The 21,275-nt window shown below is 39.0% G+C and overlaps 1 protein-coding gene across 4 annotated transcripts in view; it reads right to left on the bottom strand.

Annotated features, from left to right (window-relative positions):
- mark2b (MAP/microtubule affinity-regulating kinase 2b) overlaps window positions 1–21,275 on the bottom strand; it is a 68,176-nt gene that overhangs the window by 45,474 nt on the left and 1,427 nt on the right. The window lies entirely within an intron of this gene.

Genomic DNA, 21,275 nt, shown 5'->3' with positions numbered 1-21,275 from the left:
ATGTGCATTCATCTTTACCATTTTATATTTATTTAGTTGACTAGTGGTATACAATGATTAAAAAATAAACATTAATGGCATTAACCAAAACACTTACTTTGTTATATTAAGAACACATTGCTGCGGTTATAGTTGACGTCGTCTTTTTACATTTTCACAGCGAACAGCTGTAAAATGTTTTGGTCTCGCTCGATTTTCGTTGACTTTGAGTAAAATAATGTAAAGGTTTCATAAGATCCTCTGGGGTCAATGTTTTAGCATGAGAAACTTGATGCTGTCGGGAGAACAAGCAACCGAGTGCCTCTCGCGGAAATTATAGGATGTTGATGGCTTACGTTTCTTTCCCGTCACAGAAAACCATCACAGGTTTAGCAACGCAATTAAAGTATTATTTTGTTTTGTTTGTTGATCACAAAGTACAAAGTAGATGAGGAAAACTAGGACTCCGTGTACTCAGCGCGCCGCCATTGTTTGTTTACATTGCGTGACTGGTGGGCTGTAATATCAAGAATGGATTTATTGCGTTCTGTAAAAAAGGAGTAGTGGCGTTTGTCGCATTTTGGGAAAAAAGATGACAGAATATCACGTCGGGTGTTGGATTTTGCGTAAAATTAAGAATCTACTTTTAACTACTGACCTGATATAATACTGATTTTGGCAGTAACTAATTTTTTTCAAAAATGGCGTTTATCGCGTTTTGGAACCAAACTCTTCAAATATTTCTTCGGCGAAGAAAAATTTAATAAGCCTTTAAAAAGGCTTATGTCTGTTAAAAGTAATGAAAATAAAACACTTCACAGTCTTAACTGTATGAATTAAATATGCACGTATTCGTATAAAGTATAATGCTGAGTATACACCAACCGTGGTAGAGGTGTGAATCAAGAGTGATTTCAATGTTAAGTCATTGTGAGAAGACGCGTTTCCGCCCTGTTCGCGCGAATTGATCTCCTGGCACGTTACGCACAAATTGTGCTTTTGTGCATTTGGTATTTGACGCGAATTGCCGGAGAGATTGCTCTGTTCACGTGCACTGATGGCTGCTGTGTGGGCGCGCGTCAGGTGTACGCTGACAAGACCAGCTGCGTGGAAAATGAAAGTTTAAACTGTTAAAACTTTAAAACACATGCAAATAATACTTTTGGCATGAGGATGCAATTGTCCGCGATAGATACGTGTTGTATACGCTGTTTAATGGGGATGTGAAGACGCGTCAAGCTGTTAGAACCGGAGTGCGTACTTATAGAAAATGAGCATCTCTGTAAAGGCAAAGAGAGAAATCCAAATCTGCACGTCGCACATGAGCAACGAGTTATAAAAATGCTCGCACTGACTAAAAAAGATCTCTAATAGCAGCCGCATTCAGGATCGCTATGATAACAAAAGTAAACGGAAAGATTGGTTCATGAGATCTGCAAATTTAGCGAGTATTTAATGCCATTATCGGTCGATTCCGATCTGCAGCCGATCGATCGGACTTGGAGCATCCCTACTTTTCAGCATTTGAACAGTGACAGCATAGAGAACAAGAAGTGATTAGGAGGGTGTTAATTGATGGGCAAATGACACAAGTTGACACCTGTATCACCTACACAATGCCATAACCGAATCAGTTGTGCACTAACCAAGCAGACAGGATTGTGAGTAACACTGACCAGGGCAGGACAATAATTGGTCAAGAGAGAAAGCATTACCATTCCAGTGAATGAAAAAATCATATCCCTGATTGTATTGAGGTCACAATTGGGATTAAATCCTAATTTCCCACTTTGCCCTATTACACAGGAGAAACATACAGATCAGATTAGATTAGATTGGATTAGGTTAAAGTGGATTAGATTAGATTAAAGCGGATGGGTCCATCTGCTGAAATCAAACACAAATCCTAAAATGTAGAGATGCATGAATACACAGTGTGTGCATCATAAAGTGTTCATATTTTTATCTCCAACTTTACAGGAGTTTCTCCATTTCATACTCTAGCTAAAATGGGCAATAACCTCATAAAAGATAAAGTTCACTCTTCAAGTCTATGAGCTTTGTGTGTTGTGTGTGTGTGTGTGCGCAAGCAACACACCACTGTAAATCCACTGTAATTCACGACAGCTCTGTCTTCAAAGACCAACTCGAGCAAAGTTCAAAGCCATAAATTTTTGCTTGAGGTCATCCAACGAACGCTTTGAGTTTTGTTTCTAAATAAAAAACACTTTATTTATTTATCCATTTCACATGATACCAATTTAAAAGGGAGGCAGCTCACAAGAAAGGCATGAGAAAAGCTGGCCAAAACAATACAGCACTCTCACATCGTGTGTGTTTATATGTAAAGTGAGCCAAGAGAAGTAGCAAAGGTCACAGCATAAAAGCAGAAAGATTGACAGTGTGCTGACAGGGGCATGGACTTATATGTGCAGATATGCCTGGGCACTCAGGTTTAGACTTTGGCACAGTTTGTGTCCATGTCACAGGAGCGCTGATACATACATGAAGCAGAACCGATATCAGTACATCACTCATAAACGACAATGAAACTGCACTGCAATGACACAATGTACTTTTACAAGTATACACTCCTTCTCAGATAGTGTTTCTTCCTTATGCACCAGAACTACACGTGATGACTCACTGCACATGGAAATGCATGAGATGTGGTTCATGATTAAAGTATAAACTACAGTAGCACTGTTCCAAAATCTGTGTGAGCTCCCTACGCAAGATTTTAGGCATCGTAGATGCAAATGCACAGATCCTTAAAGGAAAACACCACAGTTATTCAATATTTTATTTTATTTATGTTCTTACCTCAAGACGAATTAATACATAGGCCGAGGTCAAATAGCTGCAAACTAAAGTGCTCTTCCGCTATACAGTATAGTTCTCATTTTTAGTAATATTGAGGGAAGTTTGAGCGAGAGGGGGAGTAGTCAGGAGTGATGATGTTACTCCGTGCTGAGGTCAAAATGCTGCAAACTAAGCGCTTCTCTGCCATACAATATAGTTCTCATTTTTTATCCACTTAAAAAAAAAATCGCCACGTTTAATTTTGTGCCACCATACTTACTGGTGTAACTACTCATGTAACAGTCTTTAAATAGGGAAAACATGGAAGTGTTTGGTGGCTTCTAAATTCATCCCTGTCTGGATCCTAAGGAATGAATGGGGCTAGGCTAAATGCTAACACATTCACGACGCGCTGTGCAAAGATGAAGTGCACGCATCGAAAAAAGATAGGTATATGTAAATTTGTCTAAGATGAGGTAAGAACATAGTAAAATATTGAAAAACGGTGGTGTTTTACTTTAAAGCAATACTCCATCCAAATATCAAAATTACCCCATAATTTACTCCCCCTCAAACAATCTGAACATAATATCCATCATCTTTCAGATGAACACATTTGGAGTTATTTTAGTAAATGTCCTTGCTCTTCCAAGATTTATAATGGTAGAAAACAGGGATCAGGAAACAACTTCTGACCCAAAAAAGTGCATTCATCCTTCAAAGTAGTAATCCACATGGCTCCAATGGATTAATAAAAGGACTTTTGTGGGTAAGTGATGTGATTTTGTAAAAAAAAAAAAATCCATATTTTGAATTTTATAAACTATAATAACGCCATCTTGGACTCACACGATTCACAAGTCACTGTGCAACGTACCCATGGCAACAAACACTCACTATGCTAAAACTCTCGCTTGAGTCCAAGATGGCGCCGTTACCGAAAACAACAGTTTATAAAGATTGAAATATGCATATTTTTCTTACAAAATCACATCGTTTGCAAAAGACCTTTATTAACCCCTTGGAGCAGTGTGTTGTTCCCTGATCCCTGTTTTCTACCATTATAAAGCTTGGAAGAGCAAGTACATTTACTTAAATTACTTCAAATGTGTCTGTAAGATGATGGACATATGCATCTTGGATTGCTTGAGGGTGAGTAATTTATGGGGTAATTTTGTCATTTGGCTAGAGTATTGCTTTAAGGCCGAAGTATGGTCAATTTTTTACAGGTATGCAAGAGTTCAAGTAAAGTGTGCGTACGCAACCTGTGCGAAGGTTGGCCATGCATACAGGAGTATGTAGGCCACAAGAGGTATTGCAAATTGTTGCATGTGTCGAACGTCTGTAGACGTAGATGAGTCAAATGAACTATGCTTTGTAAGGTGATGCGGTGAGCGCAGCCAAGATGGTGACGGCAGGCACCGTCTACTTTAAGCTTCAAAAACGATCTTTAGAAACCTATGGGTGACGTCACGGACACTACGTCCATCTTTTTTTTACAATCTATGGTCAAACAGACTTTGACACAGTGCTTTAGTGGACAGTTCTGAAACGAACAAGCTAAAAAGTCAGTGAACAGTTAAAGGAATAGTCTATTCATTTTCAATATTAAAATATGTTATTACCTTAACTAAGAATTGTTGATACATCCCTCTATCATCTGTGTGCGTGCATGTAAGCGCTGGAGCGCGCTGCGACGCTTCGATAGCATTTAGCTTAGCCTCATTCATTCAATGGTACCAATCAGAGATAAAGTTAGAAGTACAAAATAAAACGTAGCGCTTTTCTAAGCAGATTTAAAAGAGGAACTATATTTTATGGCGTAATAGCACTTTTGGGAGTACTTCGACTCGCCTGAAAAGTCCACTCCCCTTCTTCCTCTCATAATGGGAGAGGGAGGGTGTTACTGCGCCGAGTCGAAGTACTCCCAAAAGTGCTATTACGCCATAAAATGTAGCTCCTCTTTAAAATCCGCTTAGAAAAGCGCTAAGTTTTATTTTGTACCACCAAACTTGCTCGTATAACTACTCGTCTTAAATAGGAATAACATTGATGTGTTTGGTCACTTCTAACTTTATCTCTGATTGGTACCATTGAATGAATGGGGCTAAGCTAAATGCTATCGAAGCGTCGCAGCGCGCTCCAGCGCTTATGTGCACGCACACAGATGATAGAGGGATGTATCAACAATTCTTAGTTAAGGTAATAACATATTTTAATATTGAAAATGAGTAGACTATAACATTTCAAACATAGCTAGTCTATTTAGTACTAAAATATTCACAACATTTTTTTTTAAATAAAATAAAATTGATGTAGTATAAACAATATACTGATACGATACAGAAGTGCATCAGGTAATGGATCACATGAGCTTCACATCAACTAGTAACTTGCAGATCACATTCAACTCAATTGAACCCAAATAGCTTTTAAAACTCAGTCTGAAAATAAATGACTTCCGGTCGCTTTGGCTCATCAAAGCACTATCAGCATGAATGTCCCTTTAGTAGGCAACTGCTTACATAGGCAGTAGACAGCATGGCAGCTCGCAAGGTTACGGAACAGGGCCAGAGTCGGCAAAGGGCTAATTTTTAGTATCTTGAACTATGTTCTTTGGCATCTACCTTACTATTAAAGAACCATCTAGGATGAAGGTTTGTCTGGGTGAAACATAATTTACTTTTTTCCTCTCTCCTTCTTTTACTGGGTCTTGTCATCATCTATCTCTCTTTGTAATTATACCCTCCAACACACACAGACAGCAGTGAGGATAGGATAATGTTCTTCCTGACAACATGCGCTGTCTGTCGCAGAATCTTTTTTAGGTTTACTGGGACTCCTGCTCACTTCAACATTGGACCTTAACTACCACCCTCTCCTGAGATCTGGTGTTTGAGCTGACACTGGTTCAGCTCAGCAGGAGCACAGGACAGCTGATCAGACCCAGAAACTCTTCTAAATGCTTGATGTACCTACAGAACGGTATGACTAATTGGTTATTAGTGTCATCACAGAGCTTTTCACTCAACTTTTCTCTTGTTTGTTGTTTGTAGGAGACGGATTGAACCAGCCAGCAGTACTGGAATTTTATAAACACTTACTATACAAGCAGCTTTAAAGCTAAAGCATGCACTCTTGTTCTGCACACAATCCAGAGCATCTTTAAAGAAGCAGTCAGTTGCTGGGTCGTGATTGCAGCGTTGCCATGGAGATCTGTTATTCGTCCTCTTGCTATCTTTTCTTTACCTTTCTAAAGGACAGCTTCCGTCTTCCTGTACCCTCTGCCCCCCCATTACTTTCTCCTCTTCTTCATCTGTCTTTCTCACAGGTTGTGGTGAAAGTGAAATTGGGCATAATATACCAAACACTGAGTGCAGGCCATCTCGGCTTAGAAAGAGAAAACTCGCACACAGATGCGGTCATACACGCCCAGAGAGCGACAGTCACGATGAAAAAGGACTATAAATACATCACCACCTACACATACACCACATCTTGCTGCTTCTCTTTTGCATACACAAACACACACCATGAGTTTCCTATAAAATTCCGCTTTTGCAAACCTCCCTCCCAAAATTGATACAAATAAGATATTAAAACAAACCATATGACTTTTAGTAACATACTTTAGTGTTCTTGTGAGCGAACATCTTTAACTGTGTAAACATCCAGTCAATCAGTTCTCCAGTTTCAGTGGTTGTTCATTTGTTTTAAAGCCAACTTGGGCACCTATTAGTCTTAAAGAAAGCTCATTATATGAAATTGTTCATGAAGGTACTACAGGTGTAGCAGATGTTTTTGTAATCTACAGTTTGCCAGTACAACAAAGACAACATAAGATTTCTCTTATCTCATCAGATTCAATTCAAACTGCAAACTCTTAAACAATGGCCCCGTACACACTGAAAAGTTTTGGGAGTGACAACAGCATTTTAATACAGGAGGGAATTCCTCAAATGATCGTTCCATGTGTGTACAGAACAACACTCATTCCTGAAACTACTGGATGATGATTGACACACAGGTAACCATAGCAAGGTTTTGTTGTCTAGCGTTTAAAGGATTATGTTTTTCAGTTTAACTTAACAGAGGCGGGGCTCTAGACTTAAATTTGAGAGGGGTGGCACTGGTGCCAACAATTTGTACAGTTGGTGGCACCGGGACTTTTAAGAGATAGTTCCCCCAAAAATGCACTTGCTCTCGTCATTTCCTCACCCCCTCATATTGCCACAAACCTGTATACATTTCTTTGTTTTGATGAACACAAAGGAAGATATTTTGAGGAATGTTTGTACCCAAACCAACCGATCACTGAGCCTCATTCACTTCCATGAATGGTATTCTTTTGTCCTACTATGAAAGTCAATAGGGCCCTGATCGGTTTGGTTACAAACATTACTCAAAATATCTTCCTTTGTGTTTATCAAAACAAAGAAATTTATACAGGTTTGTAACAACAGTGAGTAAATGATGACAACATTTTTGGGTGAACTATCCCGTATCCCATAGTCGTAAGTTGAGGCAAGAAACTTAAACTACATCCAAACGTGTTTAATGCATAGATTTTTTTATTACAAACATCTCCTTTATCATCTTTATGGTATTTTAGTTAGTACATGCAGATCATTTCGAAACAGTAAAACTTTCTGTTGCTTCTTTATACTAAAGCTTTCTCTTACATATTTTAAATAAGTTTATTGAACATTAATTAAATTAACAATTTAATCTCATTACAAAAATATGTGAGGAATAATTGATGACAAGCCATTTAATAATAAAAAAGCACACCCAGGGTGGTATTGTGGCATGACCCAAGGTGCTGTTGCACTGTGGTGAGTGTAAAACTGTATGTGCTAGTAACTTAGTAGACTGTGACCGTTTTAAACCGTTTTAGACGCAATGTGCCACCAAGTTTTAACTTCTCACTTGCACTGCACTACGCGTCAATTTTTTATGTCACCATGCCCTCAGTTAATCAACCGATAAAATGTTACGCAAGCCCACTTGAAGTCAAATACGAAAAGGTGCGGGGCATTGATTAGACATTACAGAGATGGATAGTGGAAGAACTTAACACAAACGAAACATTATAGATGAGTTAAAGGTCTTAGATTTTAGGTGCCTAGGTCAGGAAAACGGGATTAGACGTGAAACGAATAAAAAAATATGGATATAGCCATAATACTCATCTCATTAAAACATGTACCTGGATAACACTGGATATTTTAACTTATTTTACATGTAGTTTAATAAATTGGTGTATGTTACCTGCAACAAATCAATTACATTAGGGGTGCACCGATAAATGCCGATATACACTAATAATACATGGCCATTAACTATTCTGAATCGCACAGCCGATATTATTCACAGCTATTTCATGTACTATGGCTTTTGATCAGTAAGTCCTTATCGATCTGAAATCACTGTTAGTTTGAGTCGTTTATAACATGCATTTGAAAAAGCAACACTCGTCAAACATAATCATTATACATATTCTTTATTATCATGAAAATACCTGAAAAGTTTTGAAGGACAGCAATATAAATGTATCATTAAGCCATTTCCTGGAGCTGTGTGTCATAACTGCGTGTGTATAGTTACTCGTCTGCAGCACGCATTTCTGCACGAGACCGCTACCTGGTTTTGGATGTAGCGACATTTCACCGTAAGGGCCGATTCACACCGGCTGCGTGGCGTATCTGTTGCATGTCAGTTGCGTGGCAGCTGCGTTGCGTTTTCTGTGTCTGTACATACCAGAATCGTGCATGACCATGCCCTGTTGCTATAGGTGACATATATTTTGCCTGGAAACGCTTCCAAGACGCTTGCGTGCGGCGTGAAAAATAGGCGTCAGTCCTATTCCTAGCATGCCCGCATTTTCTGCGCGACTCGAGCCGCACCTGAGATGTGGGTGTCATGCAGGCGGTGTGAACTGTCAAACCTGCTAACATGGGAGCCTAAATAAAAACGCACACGCCACGCAGCCGGTGTGAATCGGCCCTAATTCATTGAGAAGCATAGCAAGCATCATAGGCCGATATATCGGTGCACCCCTAAATTACATCCTAACTAGTAATTGTATTTGCTAGCTGCTGTGTAAATGCGGTGGAAAGCACCATCCGAGCATTGCCGCGGGAAACACGCGAGTTGAAAAATCTGAACTTTGGCGGATATTCGCGCCGCCGTAACCAATAAGGAGCTTGCTGTAGTAGTCACGTCGTTACAGGGAGCGAGCGGAGTCGCGGAAGCCTCTCCCATGATGCAAATTTTCACATGAATGTCTCGAATGACTACAATTTCACGGGCGAATGAAGCGAGTAAACTCAAAACGTTCAAGCAAAATGTTGCAATTATATTAAATAAATAAATGTGTGGACTTGTTAACACAAACTTTGTGATAACAGTTTGATGATTTTCCTTGCCGTTTAAAAAAAGAAAGAAAAATGAACAAAAACGGCAGTGCACGTGTGGCATGCAAGTGTGTGGCGTGCGTCGTCACTTATACCAGAACAAAGATGGATGCAAAGAAGGTTGACAGAGATCTGGTAGCTAAAAAAAATTGTATTTTGGATTTAGTATTACTGACACTGAGCAGTTGCTACATCACGTGGCAATACGAAAACATTTCTAGTTTTACAAATACACATTTTAGCTAAACTGTGTGTGGATTTTCCTTAAAACCCATCAAGTTGACTCATGATGCCATTTAGTATAATCCCAACCGCGCATCGCAATATTAGCATCAGTAACCACAATGAGACAAATTACCCAAATCGTGCAGCCCTAATTTGAATATTTTATCAACAACTAGTTGATTTCAGTTCATGTGGTCTTCACTACCTCTATTTCGCGGGAGTTATTTTGGTAGTAAAACTGAATTTAGCTACAGTGTATAGATGGCTAATATGTTATGGCAGCATCAAATGAAAAAGCCAAGCAGAGAACATTTCACACATACTCCCACCCCAAAAAAACACACAGTGTACTGCTGTACACAGACAAACACCACAGGTAAGTGTGCTGGCCTGACTATAACACAAATGTGAGAGAGAGAGAGAGAGAGAGAGAGAGAGAGAGAGAGAGAGAGAGAGAGAGAGAGAGAGAGAGAGAGAGAGACGGGGTGGGATTGTTCTGTTTCTGAGTATCAAACTTCAGTTGCACTGTATGTCCCAAATCAAACCAGTCAGACGAAACATACAAAGGAAGAAAAGAAAGGATGAACTAATGCAACAGTGAATACAGGAAGCACAGGGCATGAAGGTAACGCATGAGACCGTAAATCCCACACCATCTCTATTTAAAACCAAGTCTAGCACCAGCAAAGGGCGCAAACAGAAGTTTGACAGAGAGATCTTTCTGCTTATTCTCCTCACTTCTGCAGCCAGTCCTATGTCAAAAAAACATCAACAGTGAATAAAAAATCCTGAAATGAATATGCTCTCTCTCAATGAGCAGTAAATCCTCTGGGAATAAAGATCAGGCGGGTGGCCGGCGCTTTCTGGAGCGCGGCAGGGTGTGGTGCATACTTTTTGTCCATGTGGAGTGAAGTTATCATATAAAAACACAGACAGTGACAAAGTCTGAAGAGATCTGGACACAACACAGGAAAATCTGCAGGGTGCAGACAAAGACTAAAATATACACTATATGTAACATATGCAAAGCAAAACAATAATACACTTCAGTTTGGATAAAACCAGCATTGACTCGTCTGTCTTTTCCACGCACGCACACCTTCATGACGTCAAGCTCCTGAAAACAGAGAGAAGGCCTTGGCACTCCCTTCAGTCAGCTTCACACCCAACTTAACTGGAAAGGCCTGTTCACACATACACACACAGCGGGGTAAAGACTCTGGACTTGATCTCAACACAGTGACTCCATGCTCGCAGTGCTTTACAAAATGCAAAGCCATGTGTAAATGTGAGCCCTGTTCGAGCTACTGAAGGAAGGTCAGTCAGGGAGCTAAAGAGGGTTTATAGTTTGCAGTGTTCACAGTCTCACATTAAGCTTACACATCAAACTCTGTGTCAACGCCCTGCGCTGCTTTCTCACTGTATTCAAATTCTTCCCGTCACAAAGGTGAATCTGGCCTGAGTTTTTTTTAGGATACTTTCATTTGTTTGGGTGTGGTACTTTCACAGACATGTCAATGGAAATAGTAATCACAGATGTGGGAACTTATGTTCAATGACGTATTGATCATTAAACTGGTTGGTTTAATTGCAGACTTCAGGCTGTGATGCTGTAATAATAACAACTCAATACAGACAGTATCAGATGGTAGACTCTCCAGATACATTTCCAGAGGCCAACCATCATGCATTCAGTCAACTACAATATATAAGAGGCGTTTTAACGTTTCTTTCGGTTCTGATGTAACATGGCTGCAGCAGGCTTAGAGATATTACGCACTGCCCGAAAATGCTATTGAAAGTAACCAATCGAAACTCTTTGTTTATATTTTTGCGCGATGCTAATGGTCTAATCAGATTCAATGGATTGTGCTAAGCTATACTAAAAGTGCTAGCGCCAGACCCAGAGATCAGCTGAATGGATTCCAAAACGGTAAGAATCAAATGTTTAACTCTAGGGGAGATGGAAAATGAGTATATTTTTAGAAAAAGTAGAATGTCCCTTTAAAGTCCAAAGAATGTGCATACTAGAGGTCTTCTTAGGTCCAAAGAAATGTACCCGACCCGAAATGACCCAAATCACTTTATACCCGACGTGCCTAAATAACTTTTTTTAAAGGAACAAGCCCACATTTTGGGTGTTTAGCTTATTCACTGCATCCCCCAGAGTTAGATATGTCCATACATACCTTTCTCATCTCCGTGCGTGCTGTAACTCGGTCTGACGCAGCCCCCGCTAGCTTAGCTTAGCACAAAGACTGGAAGTGAATGGCTCCAGCTAGCATACTGCTCCCAATAAGTGACAAAATAACGAGAACAATTTCCTATATTTTTTTGTTGTGATTTACAGCGTGTACAAATAACAAGGTCATATGAGACACAGCTATTTTTTAACAGGATACATACTGAGAACTATATTCTCTGAAGACGAAGCACTGCTACTTGGGCGGAGTGATTTGCTCACAGCACCCGAGAAGCCTGGTAAGGAGCAAAGAGTTCGGTCAGAGTTGTGCAAATCATTCCGCCCGAGTAGCAGTGCTTCGTCTTCTGAGAATATAGTTCCCAGTATGTATACTGTTAAAAGATACTGTTAAAATTGACTGACATGTCTGTCTCAATAAAAATTAACCTACCTCCAGCCACACAATGTCGCAAGCGCTCTTGGAAAACAGAGGAGAGGTATGAAAAGGCCATTGACGCACACACGCGAGAGAGTTCGGGTCCGAACCTTGATCGGGTCTCGAGTTGGACCTCGGGTTTTCAAATCTAAATGAACCCGTGAAGACCTTTAGTGCATATATCCTTCGCAAAAGTAATCCACATGGCTTCAGTTGGATAAATAAAGGCCTTCTAAGGCGTAATCGATGGGATTTTGTAAGAGGAATATCCATATTTAAAACTTTACATATAAAAATAACTAGCTTCCGGTAAAGTCACCGGTAGACTTCTCTGCACTCAGGAGAGAGTATCAGCATAGTGTATCAGCCTCCGCATTCATCATAAGTCACTAAGAAAAGTGCGTTGTAAACCAGTGTAGTAAAGTAACAGGGAGGACGCAGCAGTTTATGGCCCAGTTATATGGCAGACAGGTTTTGGAAAAGCCCAGAGCATATTATCAGATGATTCCCACCACATGTATAATGAGTTTGACCATCTCCCTTCTGGTATTCGATATATAATTATCATTACTAAAACAAATCTGTTTAAATATTAATTTGTCCGCTCAGCTGTAAAGCTTTTAAATATAAGGTCAAATTTGCATTTTTATTGTGAATTGTGTTTATGTGTTGTTTTATGTATCATGCAATGTATATGCTGCAACAAAATATACTTTGGGAATTGAATAAAGGTGAACTGATCTGAGGTAACAGTGTTACCAACTAAGCCCTTCTTCATTATTAACAGCAATTTTTATGTAACTTAAACTTACAAGACCTACTAGAGTGACTAAGGTAGATCTTGCCAACAATTTGGCATTGAAACCCAAACCCATTAAAAAGGTGAAGTGCACATTGTTCTCTGTGCTCATGTGCTTTCAAGCTTCGTTGGTTGGTTACAGTAATAAAACAGTGTAATGCATTTGCTTTCTTTACTAATATAAGAACTTTTGAAACTATTTAAGCTTTTAAAAAAAGCCAAAAACAATACAAACAAGAAAACGCATGATTAAGCCAACTTTCCTTTCAAAGTCCAAAAATGTGTCTTCGTGTTATATGCTAAATCGATTCAGATTTAAGCCCACTGTGACTGCACTGCTCCTTTCACGTTGGTTATACAGCAAAACATTGTAACATGGTCAGATCATTATATTATGGGCCTTCCCTGTAGCCATATAAGGCTATAGGACCTCACTGAGAGCAGATTACCACAGAGTTGATTATACGGTGATGATCTATCTAGTCATTTTTTATCAGTAATGACAGTGAATCTGATGTAATGTATCCTTCACCCCACCCCTTCAGATTTCACCATACCTAAATGACAGAGTATGAGAAAAGATGCCTTAAAATGTGAGGATGTCTTTGGAAATTGCAATAAGACTAACTAACCATGAGAAACACATGGGGGTGGTTTCCCAAACATGGATTTTCTTGAACCAAGACTAGGCCTTAGTTTAATTCGGAAAAATTACTAGTTTTAACAAACATGCCTTACTAAAAACATTACTTGTGTGCATTATGAGGCAAAACAAAGGACACTGATGTATTTTAAGATATGTCAGTGCAAGTTGTTTTCAGTTTGGACAGCCCTTACATTTATATTAGTCCAGGACTAGTTTAATCCCTGTTCGGGAAACCACCCCACAACGTAATAGGAGATAACAAACAACTTTTATGAACTGAAGAATTTATAGTTAGGCTACATCCTCCCAAGATTAAATGACTATGGATGTAACTTATCTGCACGACTCAATGACTAAGATTTCCTGAAGTTGCCGCATATCTAAAATCAGGATTTACTACAAATGTGTGTATACTGTAATCTGTAAATCCCTACAGATTACATGACACTAGGTGGTTTTATATCGGAGCATCTGAAACGATTACTGAAAATGAAATGCAGTTAAGTTTTTGCAGATCAGCTTAGGTTGTCACACACCCAACAAACTACTGATATTAAAAACAAAGTTTAATTCCTGTGAAATGATCTGCCTACTGGAGCAAGGATTTTAAATGGAGTAAATCACTGCAGTGAAAAACCTATACGAGTCTTTGAGACTGATCAGGACAAAGGGACCTGAAAGAGATCAGTGATACTACGGAGTGTCACAATCAACTATGATACAGTTGATAAAAATGTTTATGTTGCATGGTACTACCTAGAGCTTGACCATTATGGGGGGGGGGCATGTTGATACACATATTAAAAGTCACGTTCTTCCTGATCCCATTTTTCAAACTTTAGTTAGTGTGTAATTTTGCTGTTAGAGCATAAATAATACCTGCAAGATGATAAAGCTCAAAGTTCACTGCCAGGCGATATATTTTCTTTAACAGAATTCCCCTTTTAAAGCCTACAGCGAATGCCGGTTTGTACTACAGCCCTCTACTTCCCAGTTGATTGACGTCAATAGAAGAGTTTTTGACTAAACTCCACCCACAGGAATACGTCAGTCGCAAGCTTTGGATCAAGCGACTCCTAAGCTAAGCTGCTGTTGAATCACAACGCACTTAACAAGCTACACAACTCGTTACGTATTTTTGAAAGAGGGACTTCATAGAACAAGGAAGACATCAGCCCGTTTTTAGGACAGTAAAACAGTGCTATACAGATAAGTAAATTGTTTGAAAAATACTGTGTTTTTTACACATGAAACATGAACACAAATGGTAACAACTGTGTCCAAATGTTTGACACAAACACTATATATAATACACACACACACATATACATGATTATTGGCAGTTTTAAGGGATGAGAATACTGCTATATTGGACTTTTATTGAAAAGGAAAACTTATGGAGTCACTATTTATTAGCTTTTAGCTCTCCGTGATGGCGATTGGCGAGGATAACGGAATGCTTGATCGGATTTTAATTCCTCATCTACGCCTCGCATCAATCATATAATTGTTACCATGCGATCAGTTAATCTGGTCGGGACTTTGTAGTGTTTGTCCAGAGAAGATTTGTTACGTCCGGGTGGATATCAGCTGTTACTCAGCCAACAGCTTCTGCGGGGTTAGTTCACATCAACAAGTCACAGCTTCTAATGTAAACACTGCATAGGGAGGCAAAGCCGTAGATGTAATGCAACACATATTACACATAGAGGAGTAATATTATTTATTTCTGTGCAGCTAGCATGTGTAGCATTGACTACCCATTCAAAGATCGCAAACTCCTTTAATCCGTGATATAACAGAGATGGAACATAATGAAGCCAATACTGTGACTAAAAAACAAAAATAAATAAAAACAGAAACATTTACTGGTGGTAAAAACGTTATTATAGTACAGTGGTTTTCAAACTGGGGGCCGGGGTCCCCAGGGGGGGCGGGAGATGGTGCCAGGGGGGCCCCAGTTTTATGAGATTTTCTGAAATACATTTTTATCATGAATTCTGTGTAATTAGACCTAAAAAAATTAGGCTGCTAACCAAAAGCACTACTTTTTCATAACAATGTTTTTTTTTTATTAAAATGTTGAGTTTTAGAACAGTTTGTTGTCACAAATTTTCTTTGGGGGGCCACGAAGGAATGCACCGTACACAAGGGGGGCCACACGCTGAAAAAGTTTGGGAACCACTGTTATAGTATAATAGTTTAGAAATGTATTCAGAAATGTAATTTGTTGGTTTAGTGCAAGGTTTTAAAAGGCCAAAGTCATTTAAAGGTATAGCGGAGGATTTTCTCAAATTTTAGAAAAGAACCGCCTTCTCCACTTTTGAAAAAAACGCAATTGCGCAACACTCCTGATTGACAACTAGGAGGACCAATAGTCTTGATGATCCACCCGGAAAAAGAAAATCCTCCGCAATCCCTTTAAGATACGGTTAATAAAAGATTTACTTTTATAAAATAAATAAATATATATTAAAAATATAGAAACCACTTCTATTTTCAAGTATTATTATTATTATTATACGTTAAATTTTAGCACTTCTTCAACCTCGAGTGCAGTAATATTGATGGAAGTTTGAGCGAGAGGGGGAGTAGTCAGGAGTGATGATGTTACTATGCGCTGAGGTTGTAGTGCAGCGAACTAAGTTCTCTTCCGCCATACAATATAGTTCTCAATTTTATCTGCTTAAAAAAAATCGCCACATTTTATTTTGTGCCACCATACTTACTCGTGTAACTACTCATGTAACAGTCTTTAAATAGGAAAAACATGGAAGTGTTTCATCCCTGTTTGGATCCTAAGGAATGAATGGGGCTAGGCTAAATGCTAACACATTCATGACGCACTGTACAAAGATGAAGTTCATGCATTGAAAAAAGATAGGTATTAATTTGTCTAAGTTGAGGTAAGAAGTAAGAACGTCATAAAATATTGAAAAACGATGGTGTTTTCCTTTAGGAAACGTATATCTGATCCTCGTTTACATTTTAAAATATATGTATGCATTATATATAAGCCTATATGCATCAATGTGAGTGTGCACATTTGCCCATGCACCCGTGCGCGCCCACACACACACATTCTATAACTAGGGCAGTATTTTACCACCACGGTGGTAATGCACCAATTTACCGCGGTGGTAAAATACTGCCCTAACCACAGCACAGTACATACTTTGAGGGCTTTTTTCTCATTTGATCTCATAAACAATGGATGATCTATAAAAACAGGTGCATTGACATTTCTGACAGTCCACAAAAGGTTCAGCAGCAGGCACAAATAGTGACAGCCAGACAGAATGGGCAAAAAGATGCAAGACATTACACATTATCCATTATTATTCTTCATTATTCACAGACCATTTCACTTGAGTATAGCTGGATACACTAGTTACAAAAGCCAGCAAAACATCTAGTTGTAAATAGCTGCTATGAATGAACTTTAAAGTCTGGCTATAATGGCACTCAAAAAGAAATAGAACTTATGCAATGTGACATATTTTAAAGATTTATTAAAATATTTAATAAGGGTGTCAAGATTTAAATTTTAAATAGAAATCAATCACAACCTCGAACTTCGAATTAAAAAAATGGAATCGTCGATGCTGCCACGCTCCCATGTCATGTCCGGTCGGCCTGCCAAGCGGGAAAAAAACACGTGTTGAGTGCTGCGAGTCAACCTCCTTTAACTTAGCTAGCCACCACAGCCAATCAAAAGATAGCATGGCAGATGTAGGAGACACCATGCAAGCTCCTCTTTACATGGGAAACAAAAAACAGCAAACACCTCCCACCTTCAGCTGAACTCAATCAGAACAGAACACGCGTGTACAGCAGAGCAGCGTCTGTGCCAAGACTGGTCGTTTCTCTAAACTAAGATCTGTTTAAGTATAACAACAACTTATTTCAGTTGCTTAAGAGTTATGAAAACAGCATTTAAACATGACTTATTGGGGTATAGCCTCACAATCTCGTCTGACGGTAATAAAAGCGCGTTTTTAAGGTACAAAGTACTGACATGAATGTTCATCTGACAGGAAGTTTCGTTTTATCAGGTATGCGCGCGTACCATATTTTTCCACTGGCAGCACGACTAACATGGCAGGGCATCTCCGGGTTCAAGGTCAGATATTATATTTCATAAAAGTCTAGTCTAAAAATGGCCTAGCATTTTTTTTTGTAAAAAGCGAGAATCGAATCATGACCTTAGAATCAAAAATTTAATCGAATCGAGGATTTGGAGAATTGTGACACTCCTAATATTTAATGAGAAAATTAAGAGCAGGACATAACTTTGCCTATTAGGAATAAAATTATGGTAACCCATACCCTAAATGTGACCTCCGCTTGTGACCTTATCCCATCCCAGTGAATAGTGAACACAAGCACAAACATACCCAGAGCAGTCGGCAGCTATCACTGAAGTACCCGGCGAGCAACTGTGTCACAAACTGTGCTTTGTATCTTTTTGAAGCTAAAGGTCGAGTTGGTGTTCACCCCATGCCATGAGACATTATTGGTAAAACTTCTTTTGCAAATCTTTATGTTCTATTACCTTGACTACATTTTCCCCAGTTTCCAAAGACAATGCTTCAGGCTAGTCCTAGACTAAAACAAATGTTTCAGCGGTCTCAACTGAAACCAACTTGCATCTTAAAGGGATAGTTCACCTTAAAATTAAAATACTGTCATCATTTACTCATCCTCATGCTGTTCTAAACCTGTATGAATTTCTTTTTTCTGCTGAACACAAAAGAAGATATTTTGAGAAATTATAGTAAACACACAGCAGAGAGTGACCATTGACTTCCATATTCCATGATTTCTGCACGAAATGGCAGTGTCGTGGTTGGATAGTGCAGATTAAGGGAAGGCATTATCCCCTTCTGACATCAGAGGGAAGCTAAATTTCACTGACCTATTTTTCACGTGCTTGCAGACAATGGTTTATCAAAACTAAGTTATTGTTTTGATCTTTTCGTGTTTTCTAGGATAATAGAAGCAATGGGGACCAAATTATACCACTTAAACATGGAAAAGTCAGATTTTGATGATAAAGTCCCCTTTATGATACACACCAGTAACATACTTTTCTAAGGCATGTTTATAAAAGATTCTTAACCTCTTGAAAAGCACCCCCACTCTGGCCCAAACCATGAAAAGACCTACTTTTGTTTTTACTAAACCATTTAGAGTAAGCATAACTGCGGTATCATTAGAGACACTTTGAGCTTCATTTCCCAGGTTTCAAAATTATTTTAAGATAAACATTTAAAAAGTTAGAGAGGCTGTCAGGCTGAAGTACATTGTAATAAAAAAAAAAATGTTTGCATAACATCTTTTTTAATACTAAAAATCTTAATGATAAATGTGTGAAACCTAGAAATGCAGTGATGCCAAAGCCACAAGTCTAAAGAAGTTATATTTCACGTTTGAGGTCAATCGGCCCAAAAAGGAGGTTCTTGCAAGAGTTTGTAAGACTAGTGACTTTTCTAAGTGCCAGTCAGCCCCAAAATAAAAGTTGTGTTTACATGCATACACGTTCCTCCTTATTATTATTTATCCTTATGTAAGTGTATAAAATGCTGTTTCCACACCAGGAAATAAAACGTCACACAAAGATCGTTGGATTCGTTATCTAATTGGCTAAATGTTTTCTCTATCAATATTTTCCATGAAGTCATTGGCGGAACGAGCAAGTCCGATGACGTCACGATATTGTCAGCACTGTTTGGATATTATGTATTATACTCCCACCTACTTTTAAAAACAATGTTTGACCGCAGTTTTGAACCAAGTGTAATCTCATATACAAGTGTTAAGATGTAAATAGTCCTCAGATTTTTTATTATATTCTATTACAAGACGTTCATGTGAAATCTGATGTAAACAATGGACAATATATCTATATTTCACGGATTATACGCATTTGTGGACAAAAATGGTCATTGGCTGTATTTTATTGCAGAGTTTTTATGGATTATTCACACATCTGAAACAGACTGGATTCGATTCGCGATCTAATATCAACACAAAGGTAAGGAGTTTCGTTCATATCTTGCATGTTGTCATCTGGACTTCTGTAACAAAATACTAAATTTATGACGCTAGAGCATCTGTATCTCAAAACAGAGACCATACACTGATGCTAAACCCGTAGACCTTATAAACGATGTACAGTATCAGTAATGTTAATATTATTCATGTTTGTAGACAGTAGGCTATATATAGATATTGTTAGCAGGGTTTAAAAAACTGACGTCTTTCCGCCCCCGAGCTAGTGCGCGTCGAGAGGTTAAAGGTTCTCTAAGCGAATTCACGCGTTTTAGACCATAAAACATTTTTTGTTACATACAGCAAACATCTCCTCACTATCTGCTTGCTTCCCGTCCGCTGATCAAACTGTAAAAAAACGCGATCTCTGTAGACCGCCCAGCCTCCACAAACTGCAATAATAACAAACTGGCCAAACCTACACCAGAAACCATAACAAAGTGTTCTAACCAATAAATGCCAAGAAGGATTTGGGGGTTGGGTTTGGGTGCATTCATGAAAGCACGGAAGGGAGAGGAGGAGTTAACTACACTCAGTTTGTTTGAAAACACATTTCAAAAATCAACACACAGATTCGCTTAGAGAACCTTTAAACATCTTAATTCAACTAAGGCCTAGTCCTGGCTTAGCGAAGCCTTTTCTGTAAAATCATGCCTAAGTTAAAATAACAATAAGCTGTATTACCTACAAGAGCACCTATTTTGGCTGTTGGTTAACATTGTTTTCACTGTCTGTGCGGCCTAGGTGATATAAACCAGAATTTCAAATGCAGACAAATCAAGCATAATAAGCCCAGGAACATGTATTAAGAAAGAAAAAACATTTGGAATGTCACGTTGGTTCCCAAACTAGACGATTTAAAACATCACCACCCAGGGGTTAGAGGGTAAGCAGGTGTAGGGTTTTTTCTCCTTCTCTAAATCTGTGTTTGTGGGTGCTGCTGGGATTCCAGTGATCTGTAACACAAGCCTGTGGTGTCAAGTCACTGCACCAGTAAGACGACACACTACGGACAAGGAAACCTCATGTTCACACTTATTCAAATGGTGTGTGTTTTAGACACGGATGTCACTGCTGGTGAGTAGAGTGACATGCCACATGGGCCCTCAATCCAAGTTGAGCATTGCACTGTTGAGCCAAAGTTTAACATACACTGCCATCAAAGTGCTTTGCCTTTGCTAAATAGTGACAAAATGGCACATTTCCACAAATGCAAATCACGTTCCGAGTCAAAAACATAAACATGCATGCCGACTCTGTTCCAAGTCCAATTTTTATGCAAAGCATCCTTCCCAGCTCCTGATCAAAGCCACGGAGGATAATGCAAAATAACAACACATTTTCATAACTCTCCTCCTACATAGCAGGCTGAAACTCACCCACAACTTCACTATTATGATTAACGCCGCTGATTCATTTTTCACACATTTCCTCGGCTAAAACAGACACCTATTTAAAAAAAAAGAATCACGAGAGGGCATCCACAGAACTGGACAAGGAGATAAACTCTTTCTCTCTTCATTAAACCACTCACTGACATGTTAGTGCTGCCCGGCTTCTGTAGTACTGCATGAAGCACACTCAGCATTAGTCACACTAGCATTAGTTATTAATGACCTTTGAATCGCTTCTTCCTCCTCATTCCGAATGGCTCACTTTTCCATCCTTAGGTACTCACAATGCAATCTGTGCCTTATCACATTTGGGGCAAGGCTACGTTCTTCATGGTTTCCAAG

The sequence above is a fragment of the Misgurnus anguillicaudatus genome, chromosome 21 (genome assembly GCF_027580225.2).
Source record: "Misgurnus anguillicaudatus chromosome 21, ASM2758022v2, whole genome shotgun sequence".
NCBI lineage: Eukaryota > Metazoa > Chordata > Actinopteri > Cypriniformes > Cobitidae > Misgurnus > Misgurnus anguillicaudatus.
Note: the sequence above shows the minus strand (reverse complement) of the source record. Positions and strands in the feature narration are given on the sequence as shown.